The sequence below is a fragment of the Sylvia atricapilla genome, chromosome 6 (genome assembly GCF_009819655.1).
Source record: "Sylvia atricapilla isolate bSylAtr1 chromosome 6, bSylAtr1.pri, whole genome shotgun sequence".
Taxonomy (NCBI): domain Eukaryota; kingdom Metazoa; phylum Chordata; class Aves; order Passeriformes; family Sylviidae; genus Sylvia; species Sylvia atricapilla.
This window is the reverse complement of record NC_089145.1, coordinates 49,773,304-49,793,922: the sequence shown is the minus strand read 5'-3', so window position 1 is coordinate 49,793,922 and position 20,619 is coordinate 49,773,304. Positions and strand designations below refer to the sequence as shown.

The following is a 20,619-nucleotide window of genomic DNA, read 5'->3' as shown; positions in this document are numbered from 1 at the left end:
GGAATCATCAAAGTTGGAAGAGACCTTTAAAATCATCCAGTCCAACCATTAACTAATCACTGCCCCTGTAACCCCTTAACCACTAAACCACATCTCCCAGCACCACACCCAGATACCTCTTGAACAGCTCTGGGGATGGTAACTCTCCAAACTCCCTGGGCCACCTATTCCTATTAATAAATTAAATTAGGTCCATCTATAATGTCAATGAACTGTAAATCCCTGAAAACTTCTATCAATGTAGAATGACTGCATGTCATGGTAAGTTTTAGAGCGTTGTCTCAAGTTTGTCCTAAGCCTTCCAGCAGTCAGTGCCTTTTCTGCCAGCCAGAACTGGCAGAACTTGCAGCCTGCAAAGCTGTTGTGGTTCAGACTTAGTTCAGTTGCAGACTTTCTATATTTGCACTTTCCTTTTATAGCTCAGAGTTTAAAATATCTTACATTTCTATGTCAAGTACAGCACTCAAACCCCTGTAATACAGTTTTGCAGTTAAATTACCGTGTCTGGATTAACTGTAAACTATTAACTTCCGTGGAAGTGCAGCAGAACTTGTTACTGTGAGAAATAAATCTACCTTTTTATTATCTTGCTTTCTATTACCATCCATTGCCTTCACAGATGATAGGTGCACCATTAAAATCTTTTCCAGTTGTCATCTGTATTTCCCCAAATACCTGATCTAGAGGACTTTTTTCACAGCTCTCCTTCTCTTTAATAGTTCGGGTTTTTTTTTATTTTTATTTTTTTACCACTGGTGCAATGGGGTGTTGCATGTTCACCTTGGGCCTACAGTACTTCAAAATCTTTTTATTCAGTAATATATTTCCACCTCTCTCCATCAAAATACATTAAAAGTTAACTGATAGCCATGTCACTGTTTTGTATTAACGTTTTACCTCTCAAAATACTAAAAGAGAACTCACAAAAATAAACAAACTCAAGTGTTGAAAGAACTATAGCTTTTGGTGCACTTCTGACACAAAAGCCTGAAATTATCTGTTGCAGGGTTTTAGTTATTTGTGGAAAAATGTGATTTAAGGATTACGACAAATACTGTAAGTAGGAAGTCTAATGATACATGTGCTGCTATTATCAATGTATTATGCATTATGGCCACTGTGGAACTACTCATTACTGAGATGTGAAGTCAAAGGCAAAGCAGTAGGGCTTGAGAACCTAATCTTGCAAACACTCACTGTGGGGGAGTGTGCTTCCTGATGTGTCAGGCAATGAAACAAACACAGGCAGGAAAGAACTCGCCTGTGCTTGGAGTCACCACCTGCCTCATTCTTTGGGTTGTATTCCCAAACTGGATGAGATGTATGTGACAGGTGCTGACTGGGGATGAGAGGGACTATCTTTGGGATTGATTCCCAGGACAAAAACGTTGATGTTCCTCTGCAATCTCATCACTTGTGAGCTGGTCAACCTGGCAGCCAAGTAAGCTTTCAGCATTCCAGTGCCCAGTAATCCTGATTTTATACCATTTGAGACTTTGGGTTGTAATCTCTCTACTATCACTGTCCTGTCACTCTTTTAATGGGCAGGAAAACACAGCTGCCCATTACAGAAGGAAGCAAATTGTACTTCAGTCAAGTCTCCAGTCTTAACAGCAAGGACCAAAGGACACCCCCAAAAGAAGGCATTGCATAGACCTCACAGAGTCTAAGTCTCAGCTTATGATGCTAAATAATTGTAACAGCTGATTTCTCAGTTTGAATCTTGCATAATCACAGCAGGTGGGAAGGAAATAATTAAACCAGGTTTTTTTTTTTTTCAAAGTTCTATAAAATGTCATCCCTCTGATAAGAAATACTGTAATGTTACCATCCCTACAGACAATGTCAGCTTCACACTCTGGCCAAAGTTCCCCAAAGGACTGATTAATTTAAAAGAGCAGCTGTAGCAATCTTTTATAGATATTTGAATTAATATGACATGATGCTTTCTTTTGAAAAATATATGGAGCTATACTATGGCAATAAAACACTTTTGCAGTGCATACAAAACAGACTAACTACTCTTTAGAGAGTTGTTTCAAAGGAAATCACCTTACAAGGATCTGAAGAATCAGGTCTAAAATTATTAAGTCTTTTCATTGCTGATTGCAAGGAAAACCTTTCATGATTAATTCATGGTTAATGCAAACATCCATAGTGCAATGAACAGTGATATCAGGACAGAGTGATCTCACTTCTGCCTTACTAAAACAACATTTAAATTGTCAATGATAAAATTATACATCCAGGTGTAAGCTAAGATCACACTTTTAGACTAGGAGATCATAAAACAGAGTCTGCTGAGGATTAAAGAGTTCTGTTTAGCTGAAAAGAATCTAGCATAACCTTGGATTTGAAACTTAAATAGGATGGAATGTTAAAGAGGTATATTCACCTCTGTGCACAGAGTAAAGATCAGCCTTAGAAAGGCTGACAAATTTCCAGGCTGCCATTGAATAAAGACACAAGTATCTTGTGACAGAAGAAACTCATGTGTGTGGAAATGGATTCAAAGAATACATGCTCCATGGCTATTCCAGACCAAAGACAAGGCTACTGTGTGTAATCTTCCAATTCTTCCTTCTCAAAGGCTTCTTGAAGTTACTGTTCTCCAAGTCACAGAAGAGTACTTATGCCACATTTGGTAGGTCCCAGGGAGATGTGTACCAGCTGAATGAAGTCAGAAATGAGTAAGAGAGAAATAAAATATTTTTTGTCATTTGCCAAAACAATTAGGAATGTTCAAAATTGTGCAACAAATGTTCAAAAAGGTTAATAAAAGTTAAAGGCTAATAATAGGTTAACAGGGAGCCTGCTCAGTCATACTTTAGCAATAATGCAGGAAAAGTAGATGAAAAGTGAACAAAACAGCCTCAAAGATGCACAAACTTATTCAGAAAAATCAGTAGAGAAAAGTTTTCAGGGAGAACTAACAGACCTGGAAGAAGATAGAGCACAAGACGAAGTTCAGTACTGACAAATATAAGTGTGCTTGGTGACAAAAAGTCTAAATTTATTGTGGGGAAAAAGACAGGAACAAAAAACCCTCATCGAAAACTGAGTAGTATGATCCTCTGAACACTGCTGTTGTCAAAACACTACACAAGTGGGGAAAAATGTCATTTTTCTGACCATATAACTGTGGTCTAGAGGATGGAAAATAATTCTGACCATCACCTTGCCAATAACTATCAGAAAGAAAGCCTTTAGGAAAGATGAACTAAAAGTTAAAAGACTCCTTTAGGCAGAGACAGCAAAAAGAATGAATTATGTCTAGGACAAATATATACAAAACATGGATAGAAAAATGATTGTCAGGTGCTCCACTTTCTGCTTTCATAATGTAAGAATGAAAGACTTAAATGACACAGAAAGGCAATAAGATCAAAACTGATCAAAACTGAGTTTTAAATAGCGTAAGTTGCATGTGGAGCTTATTGTCACAAAATAACCTGAAGGTCTAAAGAGATCAATAGGAATCAGAGTGAAGTTAGACATTTATCTGAAGGTATATGAATCCCCAGGCAGCAAAGCATAATTCAGATTCTACCCGGCAGGAATTTGAAAGTTAGTTCCTACTTATGAGTTCTTCCCCCATCACTCACTGTCACTTCATTCATTTTCTTGTGAAACATTAGGGATAGGACTTTTAGTTTAGATGCTGCAATACCAGGAACACTGAATTCTAAAATGCAACTGTGGAGATCACTGATATGGAAAACCAGGAAAGAGAGGAGTGTTTAGGTCATCAGCAAGCTAAATACAACTGTATACAGTGGTAGCAAAATATGGAAGGATATAAATCCATACCATACATTTCTGCAGTTATCCTAGCTTTCATAATATAAGGAAATAAGCAGACAATGTTTGCAGAACAAGAGAAATTCTATTGGGCCAAGTGATAAAGCTGGGGAAAGAAAGCAGCAACAACAAAGACTCTTTGTGTCTAAACCTTTGTTTCTCCCAAATAAAGTTTCAAAGATGTCATGGCTTTTCTCTTTGCTTTTCAGAAATGTACCAACTGGTGCAATAAAATGTATGAATTCTCCCTATAAAACTTGACTAGCTTATTTCATGTGTGTCAGTTATTGCTCTAAAGAGAAAAAAAGCAGCTTTTCTTTTTGAAATAATGACCTGGCAGTATGAAATATTTCTTTCAGAGGGTTCATTTGGCTTTGTAGCCATAGCCAGAATGCTTGACTGGCCTCACTGCAGCCTTTAAGAGGAGATGATCCCAACAGCCCTTTCCTAGTGATGTCTGAAGTACAGGCTTACAGACAAAGCCTTGCTATTCCCTTTGGTTTAAGAGAGAGAAGTGATGTCATCTTCTCACTGATAAATACTTTTATCAAACTGGAAGTTAACGTGAATTCTCTATCCTAGAGGAATATGCCAGTTGGAGGGAATTCTGGAAACAGTTGCATCAAACAGCAAAAATCACACAAGAGATCAATAGAGGCAGAGTTTCAGCCTGTAAATTTAGATCCTTTCCCAGTTGTAAAAGGATATCATAGGAAGGGCTTTCTTTGGTTGGCTTTGACATTCTCCTACAGTGTTTGTGAAAAAAGTCTCTTGATATGTTGATTTAAAAAATGTCATAATGTTATAAACCAAAATTTTGTCTGTTAAGCTTTATATTTTACATTTGCTCCTAGATCTTTTAGACATTTTCCTTTTAGTTAATTATCTCACTCCTTTTTATTTTATGCTGCATCTAATTTTTTTGGTTCAATGGATTCTGTATTCTGCCACACCAGTGATCATAATTTGTCTGGTTTCCTTACTTGAGTTCCTCATGTTTAGACTGTGTGAAGAAGAAATGTACAACTGTATGAGATGATAATTCTCTACACAGAAGTTCTCCTTGTGACTTTTTCTATTTTGGCCACCCAGAAAGCTATTTGCCCTTACATATTTTGTAGGTGCTTATATGCTGTACTGTTTATCGATCTGCTTATCCCTGATTAATGTCCCAGGCAGATTCTCAGCCCTAAAATTCCTTCTACTTCACTACAAAGCATTTGGCAGATGCATAGCCTCCCTTTGTTTACTTCTGGACAAGGGTTATTATTTTACAGCTCTTTATATTCACTACTGTATTGTCACACTAAAGACCACTACCAACATAAATGTGCCTTCAGTTTAATTTATACCTAATTTAATGCCCCATTTCCTTGCCATAGTCAGGCATAAGTGTTTTACAGATACACACTGCCTGTGGGGTTTTTTACTGAGTTCGTCTCCTTTTACTTCTGAAGATTTCACAGTCCTTGGTTCTTTTCCTCTCTCTTCCAATTTGTAATACCGTGTAGCTTTGTTTAGTCTTTACAGGTGTCAGTACAGAGACACTAAGACACAAGTCCATCTCCTGAATAGTCCCATTGTCACTCAGAGAACGAGGTGAAAAGCAAGATTCATGGAACTAGATGAAGTCTTGAACCTCAGTAACATCTTCCCTCTTTGATACAAAACATCAATTTAAATGCAAAACAAAACCTTTGAGAGATACAAAATGTATTTCAGTTCATAGAGCTTAACTAGTTGAATCTTTATTAGTTGTATTATCCTTGTCTTTTTCACTAAATCAATGTAGTAATAATACAGCTTTCCTAACTGAAACAAAATTATGATTGCAATTGTCACTGTACAACTGTGACATAAATACAGAGGAAGAAACAGTGATATTTGTAGTGCTGGTAAGTTGTAAATTGTAGGATAGATGGCGACTTAAACCCTAAACCTCCACACATGACTGCAGTTATTTATCTTGGCAATAGTAGGGTTCAATAAGCTTACTGCAAAGGAAATGTGAAGTAGATGAAGGAATAGAATCAAAGCTTCTAACAAGGTTTCTTTGCTGCTTGAATCACGATCTCCCTTTTTAGCTGACTTCTTAAAAGAAGTCACTATGTCTTCATTTAACCTTGACTGGAAAGCCAGCATGCAGTGACACTATTTATAAAGCACTGTTCATTAATTTATTAGGGTTCCATTTAGATGTTTGTTTCTCCAAGCCTGTGCAATATCCTTGAGTCTTTGCAAGTGACTGTTCTTGTTCATTCCTATGCATTTGTCTCTCTGATGCCCAAACCTGCCAATATAAGTATAACAGTTCAAAATATGTTGTCTCTTCCATTGACACTTGGTAAGGGAGAACCTTTCCTGCCCCACATTAAAAGCATTTCTTCTACAAACTCTCAGTATTCAGTGACTTTCTGTTGACCTCCTGAGAAAGAGAACAGTTCTGCAATGTCTCTGCAGTTTGGGAAAAGTGAGAACCTCTGCTCCCCACCTCTTTGTCAGGTATTCATCAGAAAACCATTAGCCTAGCAGAGCACTGGAAGGCACATTTCTAAAGCAATAATACTTCTCTTACAAATTTATTTAGTGCAACATGACAAGTTTGCAGGTGTAGGCTGTCATTATTTGATACCTCTCCATTCTTCTTCTCTCTATAGCCTTTTGATAGCCTCTGCTTATGTTTCAGTCCCTTTTCCAGACTCAACAGCAGCCACCTGGATGTGAATTGGTGTCTGACTGGCCTTGGTCAATAGCACTACTTCACATATGGTCTGTGGTCAGAAATAATATGAGGTCACAAAAGAGGATAGTTTTCATAATCTGTCTGCCTTATAACAAGAAACCAAACATAGAGACAAGCTTTAATATTGTGCAAAACAGTGATGCAGGCCTAAAAAAAGTCTTGTAAAACAGAGAAAAAAAGATATTTCTCTACAATTCTGTCATCATTTTTTGATAGTTAAGCAGTAGGATAAAAATAGAGAAACATTTTAGACCTGTTTACAATCTTCATTTTTTGCTTACAATCTCACTTATAATTCAGTAAAGTTTGTAAAAAGCTTTACTTTTGGACCAATGCAGTAATCATCTGAGTGACTGTATCTACAGTCAGCATACACCAGTGAACTCACAGAAAGAAATTTCCTTGCCTTCCCAGTAACATCTAAAAAGATCCTTAATGTCAGAGCTCCATACAAGGACACAATCAGATATCTGCAATATTTCTTAGCTGTTTAAGAAACCCAGAAGATCTAGAAGTACGTGTTTACAATTACTCAAAAGGAGGCCACAGTCCTCTGTTACAGAGAACTTCATTACCTGGAGAATCTCCCTCCACTTTGCTGCCACTTTGCTTACTGATTACATGCATAGGAATTAGTGGCAGCTCTTTTCAATATGCTACAAATAGAAATGCTTTAAATAGAAGGAAAGTTCCCTTCTTCGTGCACTGAAGAGCTCAGGCAGGGCTGCTCTGGAGGAGGCAGACACGACACTGCCCCTCAAATGCTTCACTTCTGTTCTGTCAACTCCTTTTCCACTCTAAAATAAGTCAAGCAGATATTGTGACCACAAATGGTCAGTTGTCCTTTGCCTATAAGAGGAAAAAGGATTTTCTTTGTGAAACCTCTATAACAAACATAATAAAGACCAAACTAATGAGATGCTCTAGCACTTAAACAATAATCAGTAGAAATGGATGAGAAATGCTATACGTTGTCTAACTATCTCAACTGCCCTACAGAGACTTAGCATGCATGTGTTCTTTATAGCTCAGCTCCATATGGGAAAATACATTTTTGCTAATTCCAAGATTCCTGAGAAGCTATTTCATACAGTTTATTCTTTGTTTAATTCTTTTGTCTCTTCAGAAAGGCATGGTTGAAGGGAGGACAAAAAACCATTTGTGAACTCTCCTCCTTATTTTTCAGAAAGAGGAATTTCACTCCCTTACAATAAGTTCTCCCTGGCACTATGGTCCTTCCTGCTTCATTCATTAAAAATAGCAATGCAGCAGCATGAATAAATCCTTTGGGATTCTACATTAAATGCAGAGTCTTGCACCCTAAGCTGGCTTACATCTGTGTAGCCCCTTTGATGTCTGTTGGCACACCACTGCAGCTGTCCCTCGTAGTAGGCATTTGAATTGATTAACATGCTTGCTCCTTTTTTATTTCTCTCCCGCTCTCAGGGCCTCACCCGGAAAGATTTACTGCACTTTGGAGGGGTGAGGTACTCTGTAGATGCTCTGAGGACAAGATAATTGCTGAATCAAAATGTCCCATAAGAATGTGAGCTTTGAACTTTGCTTTCAAGATTTAAATTCTTTCTTTCTCAGCATGTGTATAAAAAATTGTCAGAGAATAATCTCCTAATAAGATGCCTGTAGATAACCAGGGGTAGAGAGAGGAGCAGTCCTTCAAAATATTGCCCACAAAAATTCAGGCAGTAAATCTTTAGTCCAGCAAGTAATTAAACACATAAATAGTCACCTGAAGTTCACTGGGACTATTCATACACACAATTATTAGTATAAGCATTTGCACTACTGGGATTTAGTAATGCAGATCTAATTAAACAAAACAAAAATGGTGAGCAATCCAAACTGGGTTGAGTCACTGTCAGAACTGTTGCTGACAGATGCATTGTTATTCTGGACCACAGATATAAACCAAAATTCCTCATTTCATTAGGTGTGGATCCCAATGTTTTATTTTGAAATATCTAGTGGCATTAACATATTTTAAGAACTATCAAAGAGAAGATTTTTAGAGGATCTGTGGTTGCTAGGAGACTGCTGTTTTGTCCTGCAAATCTTCCACACTGCAAAGAGCAAACTGGCAATAATCAAGTTTTCCTGCCAGACAGCACTCAAACAACTGAAGTTTATGGCTTATTGTTTAAAAATTGTGATTTAAACTGAAGTTAGTACAGCAGGAAAATTTAAGAGCCCTTGGGTTTCTTCAAGTAGGTATTTATCTTGTACATGTAATACAGCACCCTTAAATCCTTTTTTAATCAATAATATCTTGGGTGTCTGATATCTAGGAACTTGTTTCCAGTGTGCTGACAAGTTTTTGCCAGCATAGGGAGAGATAGCTCATTTAAGTCAGTTCAGAGGGAGAGTTTGGCCATCCCCAGCCCTTCCATTTGCACTTCCTTATAGGCAGACACTCTGCACCCTGAGCAACCTGAAACCGCCCCTTTTACCACCTCTGGGACCTCCAAGTTAATGTCGCAGCAACAGAAGTGCATTGGTCTCCCTGGCACCTAAACATCTCAGAATATGTGCACTCAGAGGTAGGGGTGCCACAGTGGAGTTTTTACATTGACTCCATCTCCTAATTTTAACTAAATTAAAGGAAATATCCCATATCTGCTAAATCAGAATAATTTTATTGCGGTGACTGAGAGGGCGTAGTAAGGATCTCAGAAATCACTGAGGTCTATAATTTGGTGATCTTTAAAATTCTGTATTCTTTATGACCCAGGAGCTCTGCTAAGCACAAGAGCATGCTATTTTCAATGAAATAACACTTGTGATCAGAGCTCTATATCAGTTTTATGCTCCACTGGATCACTGCCTTAGTATGGTTTAAATAGGCATATGCTACAAAGGTATTCACCTATGAAGAATAATGTCTATTTTCTCATTCATGGCTTTCAGTTATACAGTGTAACATCACAATATTAAACCCCAATCTGTAGGTGACTGGAGCCAGCCTTTTTATGGATTCTAATCCTGATTCTATTTAACTGCAAATGCCTTCATTTCTTCTCATGCAACAGGACAGAATTATTCTGATCTGATCCTTCATTGTCCTCATCTAACACCAAGGCCAAACTCTTTCTACTTCATATATCTGTAAGTGTATATGAAAGAAAGTGCCCATGGGGACAAAAGGGGCAGGGGAAAGAGGACAGAGGGTAAAATGTTAGCTGAAGTCACAGTGTGGGTGGCTGTCATTCCTTTCAGAAAAACTATAGCTTCCCCCAGAGTCTTCTGATAATCTTCTACTTACTCTGTAATAATTCAAATCTGGATTGTAATTATATTTAAGTACTTTATAATTTCAATCTAAAACCTGTCAGTTCCATGCAATTACATGTCCTAAATGTGGTATTTGTCCCTCACTATGGTAAGATTATATAGTAATAGTAGCAATGAACATGGCTGAATCATTGACAAATTCAACCTTAACTATCTTCTCCTTCTTGCCTTGACAACTAGACTATTGAATTCCAACAGTATGAAAATCTAAAAATAGCACTGTGTGAAGAAAGACTGCAGGCAAAGCCACTAGATAATACAGGCTCAGTGCTGCCGTGAAATGTGACACGTGCAAAAGCCAGATGTAATTTTAACAATGCAGCTTCCTTTTCGACAAAGGAATCTCCAGAGTCAGATTTAATGTCTCCACAGTAAAGCCTAGCAATTCCACGTTTTGTGTAGGAGTAAGAACAGACTTCTTTAAACTCTCAGAAAAGAATCTCTGAGAAGAATGCTAATGCACAGTGCAGTGAAAATAAAAAGACCTCTGATGACCCTGTAGCAATTAAGACACCATACAAGTCCAGCATGAAAGTCACCTTATATTATACTCCAAATTATTACAATGACACCAGTGGATTCAGCAATGCTGACACACACCAGTAATATTGTGGCTTTGCAGAAACAAAAATCACTACAGCTTAGGAAATATTTCCTAGACAATATTGGAGTGAGAACCTGACTGGCTCATGCAGGAGTGCATGAGGGAAGCTGGCAAAAGGAGCTTTTCTTACTTTCATTCCCTGCCTAGGAAGTAGTAAAGAGACAGATGAAGTAGTTAGCAAATTAGTTAAAAAACTTGGGAGGATAAAGTTCAGGTTTCTTCTGCCTATTAACGTCACTGCCTGGCTTTGGGACTCCTGTAAGCAATTTAAGGTCTCTTTAAAACAGGTACTCCTCTAAGCCCTATCACATCTAGCAGAGTAATTTGATGGTAATTTATATTCACCATCTTAAGGGTCTGAGTTATCCATATAAATACATCCACATACTATATAGATATATATTAGGAATATATGATGATCCCTCTTCATTTCTTGGCCTCCACATGGATAGCAGAAGACACTACAGTTTAACAGAAAAGGACTGAGATATGCCTGTTTTACAGATGCCAAATCTGCATGTACCCTAAGACAGCTGAGGGTACAAATGTACAAGGCAGGTTTTGCACTGGCATAAAACGAAAAGCAGCATCAACCAGCAGCACTTCTAGGAATATGATCTCCTCTTTGCTTCCCCATATTTATACTTTTCTGGCACATAAGTCAAAGTTGTGACTAGAACAAGTTCATTTCATTCAAGTAACATCATAATTCCCTTCTAGTCTGCTCTGGGTTTGGGGAGAATTTTTTTATCTTTTGGGAAGCTCCTATTCCTTTGGTGGAGAGACTGGTTTGAAGGAGGAAGATCAAAGATCTCCTTAGCATTATTCTCTGGCCTCATTCTTTTGTTGCTTAAGTAAAGTTCTCTTAAACAATTACAGGCAAAAATCCAAATGATCTATCACAGGCCATGGCTTTTTATTCCCTGGAATTACTTTTGTTCCAGAAATAGATGTTGCACCACTGGTATGACTTTGAAGCCCCACTCCAGTTGGTTGGAAGTAGGATGAAAAATAAGGTGAATCAATAAACAGATACTCTTTTCCACCAGTGTTGTGACAGGAGAAGGGAAAGCTTTGAAGTTTGCCTTTCTTTTGAAGGAAATATCTGTGATATTGCCTGGGTATATTGGCGCACCTTGTTTAGTTTATTCTTCCCTGTCCATAGACAAGTTCAGAAGTGACAGAAGTCATGAACATAAATGTCCTACTTTTAGGATACCTGCTCAAGACCCCAGTGTACAGGCCCCAGGAAAGCTGTGTGCCTTGGGAACTGACTCATGCTGACAGTGAGAAAATTCTGCTTGTTGTCAGAAATATTTGCACTGATTTATATCGTCCTTTGTTCATGGACTCAGAAGAGTCAGGAAGACCATCAAAGGTGTCTAGTCTGTCCTCCTGCCCCAAGACAGGGAAGTTGTATGTAAATCCTTCCAATCTTTATGGAACATTCCGCAGCTATTATGAGAAATCTCAGTACAGAGCTATCTCTCCATAGCTATCTCTGTTATTAAAATAATACTTCTAACACTTTCTCTACATTTTTTATCTTCACTTTGAATGCATTATTTCATATTTAATCCACACCGAACACAAAGAATGGTAGATTTCCATTCTCGTTGCCCTGTTTGAAAACAAATATCTTTATTCATTGTAATCTTGGTTTTGCTAGGAGGTTTTTTGGCTGTCTTTGGATTCTGGTTGCCTTCCTCTGAACCTCTCCTTTCTGGGTGCTTATGAACACAGAGCACAAAACTAGGCACCACAAAAATTAAAGGTGAAATTTTGTTTAATGGGTCCCCACATGATTACTTTTTATCACCTAGACAGGTATAGATGCAATTAGAGCATAAAATGCATGTTTTATAACAGTTCTGCAAGTGTAGGATGTATGGATTTTGCAGTTCTGCTCGCCCCCCCATCTCTCTCTCCCACTTCCCATCTTCAAAATTCATGAACAAAACATCCTCCCTATGTAGGGACATATGTAGCAAAACAAAGATGCAAGCACAGAAGTCCATAGGAGCAGCTATGTTGGCATTCTATGTGCCATCCTGGGCCATGATAACCCAAGCTTTGGTCCCACCCAGTACAAATGCATACCTACCCAGTCAGGGGTCAGTGCACCAGGATACTGCCGTCACTCCTGACTGGCTCAGATATGTCTCTATGTTATCTATTGACAAACAGGAGCTTTTAAAATGACAAGTGCTGTAGCTAAATGTTCCAGTATCATGTCTGTAATCGCAGTTACCATCGTCTGTGTTACAGACAGCCATGTATGTGTACTGGCAATGTGCATTTACTAGTGTCATGTATTAGTTTAGGAGACATAGAGTCCATTTAGTCAATTAGATGGCATTTTCCTCTGTCTTCTCAGTCTCACAGTATTTACAGCTACTCTGTAACTGGTGGGGTCACACTGGATGGAACTGAAGTGTAACAGAGGATTGCTTGGGCAAGCAGTGTGGCTTCACCTCACTTTTTTAACCTTTTGTAATGTTTCAGCATCGCAGGATGATGAACAGCTCTAAAGAAAACAGTTCATCAATCCATTGTCACAAGTGCTGCTGTGTCACTGCATCATATAGGAAACAAAAATACTGTACGTATCTGTCCCTATTTTAGTTGATCAGGTCACCTGGGAGCATTTCCTTTTCATTTGAAGAGTTTGTACAGCTCCAAGCACTATGGATCCTCATCTCTGCTGATGACTACAAGGACTGCTTTCATAAAAAAACAAGCATTTAATCACAGTAGTTACAGGCACAGGTTCATAATCTGATTGAGCAAAAAATATAGTGAAATAATTTAAGTAGAGTCTGAACCATCATTTTAAGACAGGAAGCCCCCTGTTTTCAATGGTCTTTGTTCAGGCTTCACTGGATGGTTTGCCCAGTGACATGAAAAAGAGGTATAGGTTGTTTTGGGACAATTTTTGAAGAGAAACTACCGCATTTATGCTACTTGGGGATACTGGGTAGACAGAAATCAGCTTGACTTATTGAAACAGCCATTTAAAATCAGAACCTCTAGTGATATAAACCAGCAAGACTTCACTTCAGTGGAGCTCTGCTAATTTACTCCTGTTGGTAATGTGGATTTGAGATTTTACAGAGTGAAAAAGAAACTAAGGAAGCAAAAGATTCTAAAATATTAGGAAATAAAACAGCTTGAGAATGCTATGTTTTCTCAGCCATGCAAAAGAGAAGCCTGTTGGTTACAGTTTCAATTTAGTATGTTGTTATTTGATACATGTTCACACATGCAGGATGTGTCATGGAGAATTTAAATGCGTGTTGTGAGAAAAATTCCCAGTGTTTCTTTTTTATCTTATTTCTGTTATGATTATTCTTCAGTCTGTTTCAGACAAAAATTCAGTGAGCTCAGACCTTGCTGATGGTTTTTAGAACACTAGTGCTGTGTTCAGAAGAACGCTAAGGTGTCAGACATACAGACAGGAAAAAAAAAAAAAAAAGGAGGAAGACCTAGTAGATGTTGAAAGTCAGACAGAAGTTCAGAATAACTTAGATGTTGTCCAGTTATTAAAGAGATCCTCTCCCTCATCTTTCAGTATGAATGATAGTGAACAGGGAATGTTGGAGGATATCTGAGGAAGGATGAGGAAGGTTTAACAGAAACCATCATAATTTAGGCAGATTCGAACTACTACTATTCACTCTGCTGATGTCAGGGATCCGGCAGTAATCCCCAGCCCAAAATCTTGCTCAACTGACATATGAATATGCAAGCTCAGAAGCAAATGCAAGCTTTTCTCTGTGTGCAGTGGTACAAATATATCCTAAATGGTGAAGAGAAAATTTAACATGAAGCGTAGCAAAGGCTTCATGGTCAAGCAGGCTGAGAAATCAAGGATGAAGAGAGGTGACATAAACCATGACAGTTTTTGCAAAAGTAACTTTTTGTGAAGAGAAGCAATTTCATACTCAGGGAACAAGTCATGATCTATATAGATTTCCACAAAGTAGCTCATAAAGTGCTCAGTTGAGAATTCCTGTCTGAAACATATAAAATGGAGAGTAACTCAAGATGATTAATCTGAATGAAAAGCCTATGTAAATGTTAAAACGGAAAGGGATTGGAAAGGGATTATTGGAACTTTCAAAGAAGATTTTGGACACATTTTGTTGCAAATACTTGTTAGTGACTTTGAGCCAATAAACAGGTTTGCCTAAATAATAAAGGCATTTTGAGGTCTTGACAACAATCAGGGAGCTCATACAAGAACTGGTTTATTTATAAGCAGGATAATGGAATTTTAACACAACATATCCACATCAAGACTTCTTTTTTTGGAGCTCATCATTTGGCAGCAGCAGGGAAACAGAGATCCAGGTGTGTTGTTAGACTGTGAAACAGCTCTGAGCCTCCAGTGAGAGGGAACCACAAGAAACCTGAGACAAGTCTAAGATGCACTGCAGATATATTTTCCTTAGAGTCACTGAAGCATATATATACCATACAAGGTACTGCCAAGGTGCTTTGTACATGATGTATATTTTGATCACAAATTTTCAAATTGGATTTAAGGTAATTTGGAACAGATCCTGAGAAGGAATACGGGAATGACTGAGGGAAAGGAGTACAGTCTTCTGAGGGCAGTCAGAGAATCACATCTTGTTTTCCTTCTCAGATAAAACATCTCTTCATAAATGTGTATGGGAATGTAAAAACAGGGTGGGAGTAATAAGCTTTAAACATAAAATTGATACAAGATCAAAGAGAGAACTGGTCATACAAAATTTAGTGTGGTTAAAATCACCCTCTGATTTCAATCAATTTATTAGTGTTCAGGAAAAACAGGGTAAGAGCAAATCTCATTGTTTCGTGATGGATCCCAGCAGCCTTACGGACATTGCATGACAGACTTCTGGTGCAGCGTAAAAATTTTGGATGTTGAACTCAGTCATCTGCTCTTAGAATTAAAAAGACATTTTGTCTTTTTGTTTACTGACTTAAGTCCATTGTACCATATTTTTGCTGTTTGGAGTTAGTCCCAAACATCTGAGTTTTCATTTTTAACTTAATGTTGCTGTGGAAGATTTCTTCTTTCACCCCATGAAACATCAGAAGTTGATCCCAGATAGGGAGGGAATGCTGGAAAATTGCAGTGCTGCTCTTGGTGGTGTTGAGAGATTTGTTATGACTTACTTGTGGTTGGTAAGTATAAACTGGTTGACAAATGCTTTTCCTCATGTCCAAGATGAAAACCCTCCACAGCTTAATGGAACCCTCCCATTCTTTCTAATAAATGTGATGTTACTTTTCCCAAGAGAAAATGGTTTTCATTTCAGTAGCTCCAACAAGTTAAATGGAAAGGATAAAGGTTGTTGTTCTTGGCAGCTTCTGCCTTCTTACCTCAGTGTTAAACCTCTTCACCTTTTATATGAACTACCTTCAGCTGGTCTGAGCATAGTGGAGGTGTTTTATGGCCATGGTGTGGAGGCGTGGCAGGAGCACAGGATTTCTGAGCAAAATATCTATTACAGAGGCCACTGTGGAGACTTGGAATCAATTTTCTATGTATCTCCGTGAAAATTCCAGGCCAAAGTTTTACAGAAAGATGATTCTTTTTTCATAAACATCTATCAGATACATTTAATACAATCAAATGCAAATGGACACTTCCTCCAGCTCTTTTAAAGTTTCTATAGATTAAATTTTAGTCTTTCTTTGGGCATTGCCTGAGTGGTACTTTAAAGCCAACAAAAGAAATCTGTAAAAATTGATTAACATCTAATTAAAGATTGATCCTATCAAATTATGTAGTCTGTCATTTTTATTAAATCAAATCTTTAACTCTTGTTCTCTGTAGGAGAAGAAAGGAAAAAGGACCACGGTGGTTTCTATCAATAACACATTACTACAACAGCGAGCACAAAAGAATGTTGAAGTAATATGGTTGGACTGAAAACATGTGGCAGTTTACAAATATGCCAGAAGTCCAGACAACTTTAGTTGTGAATGAGCTCTCATTTACAGCTTTTCTCAACAAAGAAATAGAAGTAACTTCTACAATAATAAACAAGTCTGAGTAAACAGTCAGAATAAACGAGTGGCAGTAACTTCCTGCTACTCTTTCTTTTCTGGTAGCTTTGGTACAAGCCAACATGGGATTCCAAAGTCACTGAACACAGTGGGAAGACTTGGTGAGCACTGAGCCACACTCTGGGTCCAGTCCCTCCCTCTAAAATCAAACAGCTTTTTCCAAGAAAAAAGAAGATAATAAGTAAAATAAACAACTCACCTCCAGGGTACTTCTTGTTTTTCATTGGGCAGATGTAGAAGGATGAAAATTAACCTCAAGGTTTTAGAGGAACGAAATTTCGTTAGACATCTGAAAGATCTGAAATCTCATGATTGCTTATTCCTCAAAAAGGATCATAAAGGAAATAAAACATAAACACAATGTGAACTGAATAGAATGATAGACCATCAGAATGACTTTTTCATTAAAAAATGTTTAGGTTCAATAATCAATACTATAGACACTGATTATATAAAAAACCCCAGATAACTGGATCACTATGCTAGGCTTTATCTATGTCAATGAATAAAAATATTCTGCCATTGTCTTGAGCTTGTTTGACTCATAAATGAAGCATAGAAAGATAAAAAATTAGGGGATCACAGTATCCTTCATTCACTCGGCTAACTTGAGAACAGCCCAGAGGTTGTCATGCTATCTAAAAGGCAATAACCATATTCTAAAGAGGGGAAAAAAAGGAGAGTAAAATTTTCTGGGGTTTCCATTAAGAGCATCCATGCTTTCATTCAGGTCAGCAAATTACTTTGCTTTCAAAGGATATCAAGGAATGTCAACTTGCAATCTAGAATAAATGAGAGGTGGGGGGTTATATTTAAGGAAAAAAAAAGAAAGTAATTGATTGTTTTTTTAAATATCTGCCCCAAAATGGACTTTTAAATGTTTAACACATCCAAAATAAGTGAGTCTTGGTAGTTGTTCACTGTATCACACTTGGCTCCTTCAAACACTCAGAAAAAAATCAGGTTTCTATCAATATTATTAAGCATTGCCCAAAAATGCTTCCAGGCAGAGTTGCCATACCAAGTATGTCTGTAAAAATTAAAATATTCAAACATGTCTTAGTATTTTAAGTAAAGAGACTGCATCTAGAAACATAGGCTATTGAGTTACTCAGACCAAGCTTTTTATTAAAAGCAAAAATTGTTATTTTTAGACAAATTAAATAAATTCTTTAGTCATACTGAATTGATATTGTCTAAAATAATGTAAATAATTTTTATAATCGAAAGTAATTACTGATCTTAATTTAAAATATTAATTTTAAAGATCACGCAGCTTCAGTTTAGGCATCAAGAATCACTTGGAATGAATCAACGCACTGGCAAGCAACAATTTATGGATGACTTACCATTAAAGACGTTCTTGCACCAACCTTTACTTTGGTCTATCTGCTTGAAATAGGTCCCATAAGACTTTAAGGATAAGATTTATCCTTAAAGTGGCCAATGCAGAGCTGTTTAGAATATATTTATAAATCAATTCAGTGAGACATTTCAGATAGGAGCCTTCATAGACAGCAGTGGGAGGATGATGCAACCTTTAAGTTCCCACAGGCTAAATCAATGGCAGGGATCTGCCTAGGACCAGGAATTTTGCCATAGTAAAAATGTCACCTTGCGATTACAAAGCTGGTTCAGAAAAACAGATAGTAGTTAATAGTTTAAAATAGTTGTGAGTTGCTAAGGCTTTTTTGGGGGAAAAAGAAAAAAAAAAAGAAAAAAATTAAATATGGAGAAGAGGAAGAAATGGAAGGAGAAGAAAAAGAGGAAATAAAAATTGCCATTCTAAGGGACACAGCTATCTGAGAAAATAAACTGCTTGGGATGAAAGCTGTGTCTAGAGACGCTCCTGTCTTTTTTTCCACCATTTCTAGTATCTACATGCTCATTTGACTCCCTAGGCTGAAAGCTAGGGTGATCTGCTGAAGAACATACAGCAGAAGATGCTGTAGTCCTGTCCTGTGCTCCTGCTATTTACTGGAAGTGGATCCCCATCAAAAGACGTGACTGGACATTGCAGTGCTGCAGCCCAGAGAGGCCCCTCCTGGGCAGAGCATCCTCCTCAAGGAGGATTGATCTGAACCCTCAGCTTCCACTTCAGAGAGGAGGCATCTCTTTACTGCACAACCTGCCAGGGAAAGGCAGAGTAGAACATCCACAATGGTTTGAAGGAAAATTTGCCATATTACAAGGAACAAAGAGCTTTTACATTGAGGAGATAAAAAAATCCTACCAGGAAAAAAAAAAATAAAAAAGTAATTGCAGCTTGGTTTAGTTTTCTTGTTTGAATTAGTGTTAGGCATTTGCCGTGCTTTTTTCTCCCTACTAATTTCCTGTCAGGATTGGCAGCCAATGACTCACTTGCATTCACAGATGAGTATCACCAAAACATCAGTCTACAGCTCCTCTTCTCAATACTTTGATTTAATCACACAAAGCAACCCCCACACTGACCCCATGAGTGCAGCATTTATAAAAAACTCTAGGCAAAAGCAAGGCCAGGTATCTTCCCTTTATGTCTGCAGATATTGCCATAATAGAAGTTCTGAAATCAGATACTCTAAGTACCCTGTCTTCACAGTCACTCTCAGAGTTCAAGGCAAAGAAATAGTGAGCAGCCTTGCAAAAGAGCTAGGTCATCTCCCCCAGAATTAAAGGAATGTGATGAGCAGGGCCATGGTGAGGAGTTCATGTCTGGAGAGCCAAGCTGGCAACACCATGGGTCTGCCAGTAGCTTCTCGTGCCCAGAGAGAAAGCCTCTGTGCTTCATTTTCTGATCAGCAATGTCGAATCTATTTCCTGCGTACTACAGAATATGCAGGATTCAATGGACAGAGATAAATTAGAGAAAGCAATTATGGGTCCTTAGGTTCCATTTTTGATCTCAAGATTCCACAGACAACCTTGTGCTTCAAACTTAGCAAGGACCATGTAAACATGCATTACATCTGTTACTGAGACACTGAGGAGGGCTTTTCTTTCAGCTGGCATCCTGCCTACCAAGTTATGGTGAATGGCTAAAATCCTTAATGTTTGTCATCAGAAATTACCAGCAAGTCAAGCAAACACCAGTCTGACTGACAACTTCTGTAATGGGCAAATCAAAAGTAAATGAGGAAAAGGGAAGACAAGTGACCCGATGAAGAACCAACAATTTGTCATTTGGGATGTTTTATTAGGCAGTTTGATAAATTTCCTGCTGGTTAACTGATTAAATTTACATTTCTCTATTTTTAATCCTTAATTTATTTCATACTCAAATATGATTGTTAGCCATTCATCAATAAGGTCTAAAGTGCTTATGATTAATGGCCAATGCTTTCAGTATAAATAAGAGATTCTGTGATGCTAGGATTTATCTGGCTCTAGAGATTGCAAGATTGCTCTGAGTGCTCCTTCCTTAGTTACAATAAAGCGGGACTGGGAGAACAGATGAGATTCCGTGCCAGTGCTGTGCTAAAATGAAACGGGAGCATCTATTTGGGATCTGCGCGAGATAATGGTAAAAAAAACCAAACCCAAAGGGTTAACAAGACTATGCTTTGGATATAAGTAATGCTGGAGAAATTAACGCGTCTCCGTGCTATAGGAGTATGAATTTACAGCATCCATAGGGTAAAAAGAAGGCAGGCAGATGAATGACATGCCCACCCAGGGCTGTGCCGGGTCAGTGAGGATGCGAGGAGAGCCGCTGTGTCCGCGGGAGAGCGGAGCGGCGGGCGGAGGGTGAAGGGGAGCGCGGCGGGGCAGGAGCCGGGGAGGCGCCGGGAGCTGCAGGCGGGGCAGCAGCAGCGGAAGGGTTAACCAGGCGCCTCCATGTATTGAGATGCTAATTGTCAAGATAGTGTATTACTTGAGGAAAGTAATTTGATTACTCGAAACTCCCACTAAGAAGGCAAGCTCGTGTCCTTCCATCTGTCGAGCTCTGCGAAAGATGATGAATTGAGCTCCAAATTCACGTGTGATGAAGTCACTGTCAATCCCCGCCAGCCCAGCCCGCTGCCATGCCCACCGCACAGAGGGTAGCACGGCAATTCAACTTTCCCTGGGAAACCCAGGAGGCTCACTAACCTGTTACTTGCTGCAGCTTGCTTTTTCG

General features: G+C 38.3%; 1 protein-coding gene across 2 annotated transcripts in view; it reads left to right on the top strand.

Annotated features, from left to right (window-relative positions):
- BEGAIN (brain enriched guanylate kinase associated) overlaps positions 1-20,619 on the top strand; it is a 161,311-nt gene that overhangs the window by 24,593 nt on the left and 116,099 nt on the right. The window lies entirely within an intron of this gene.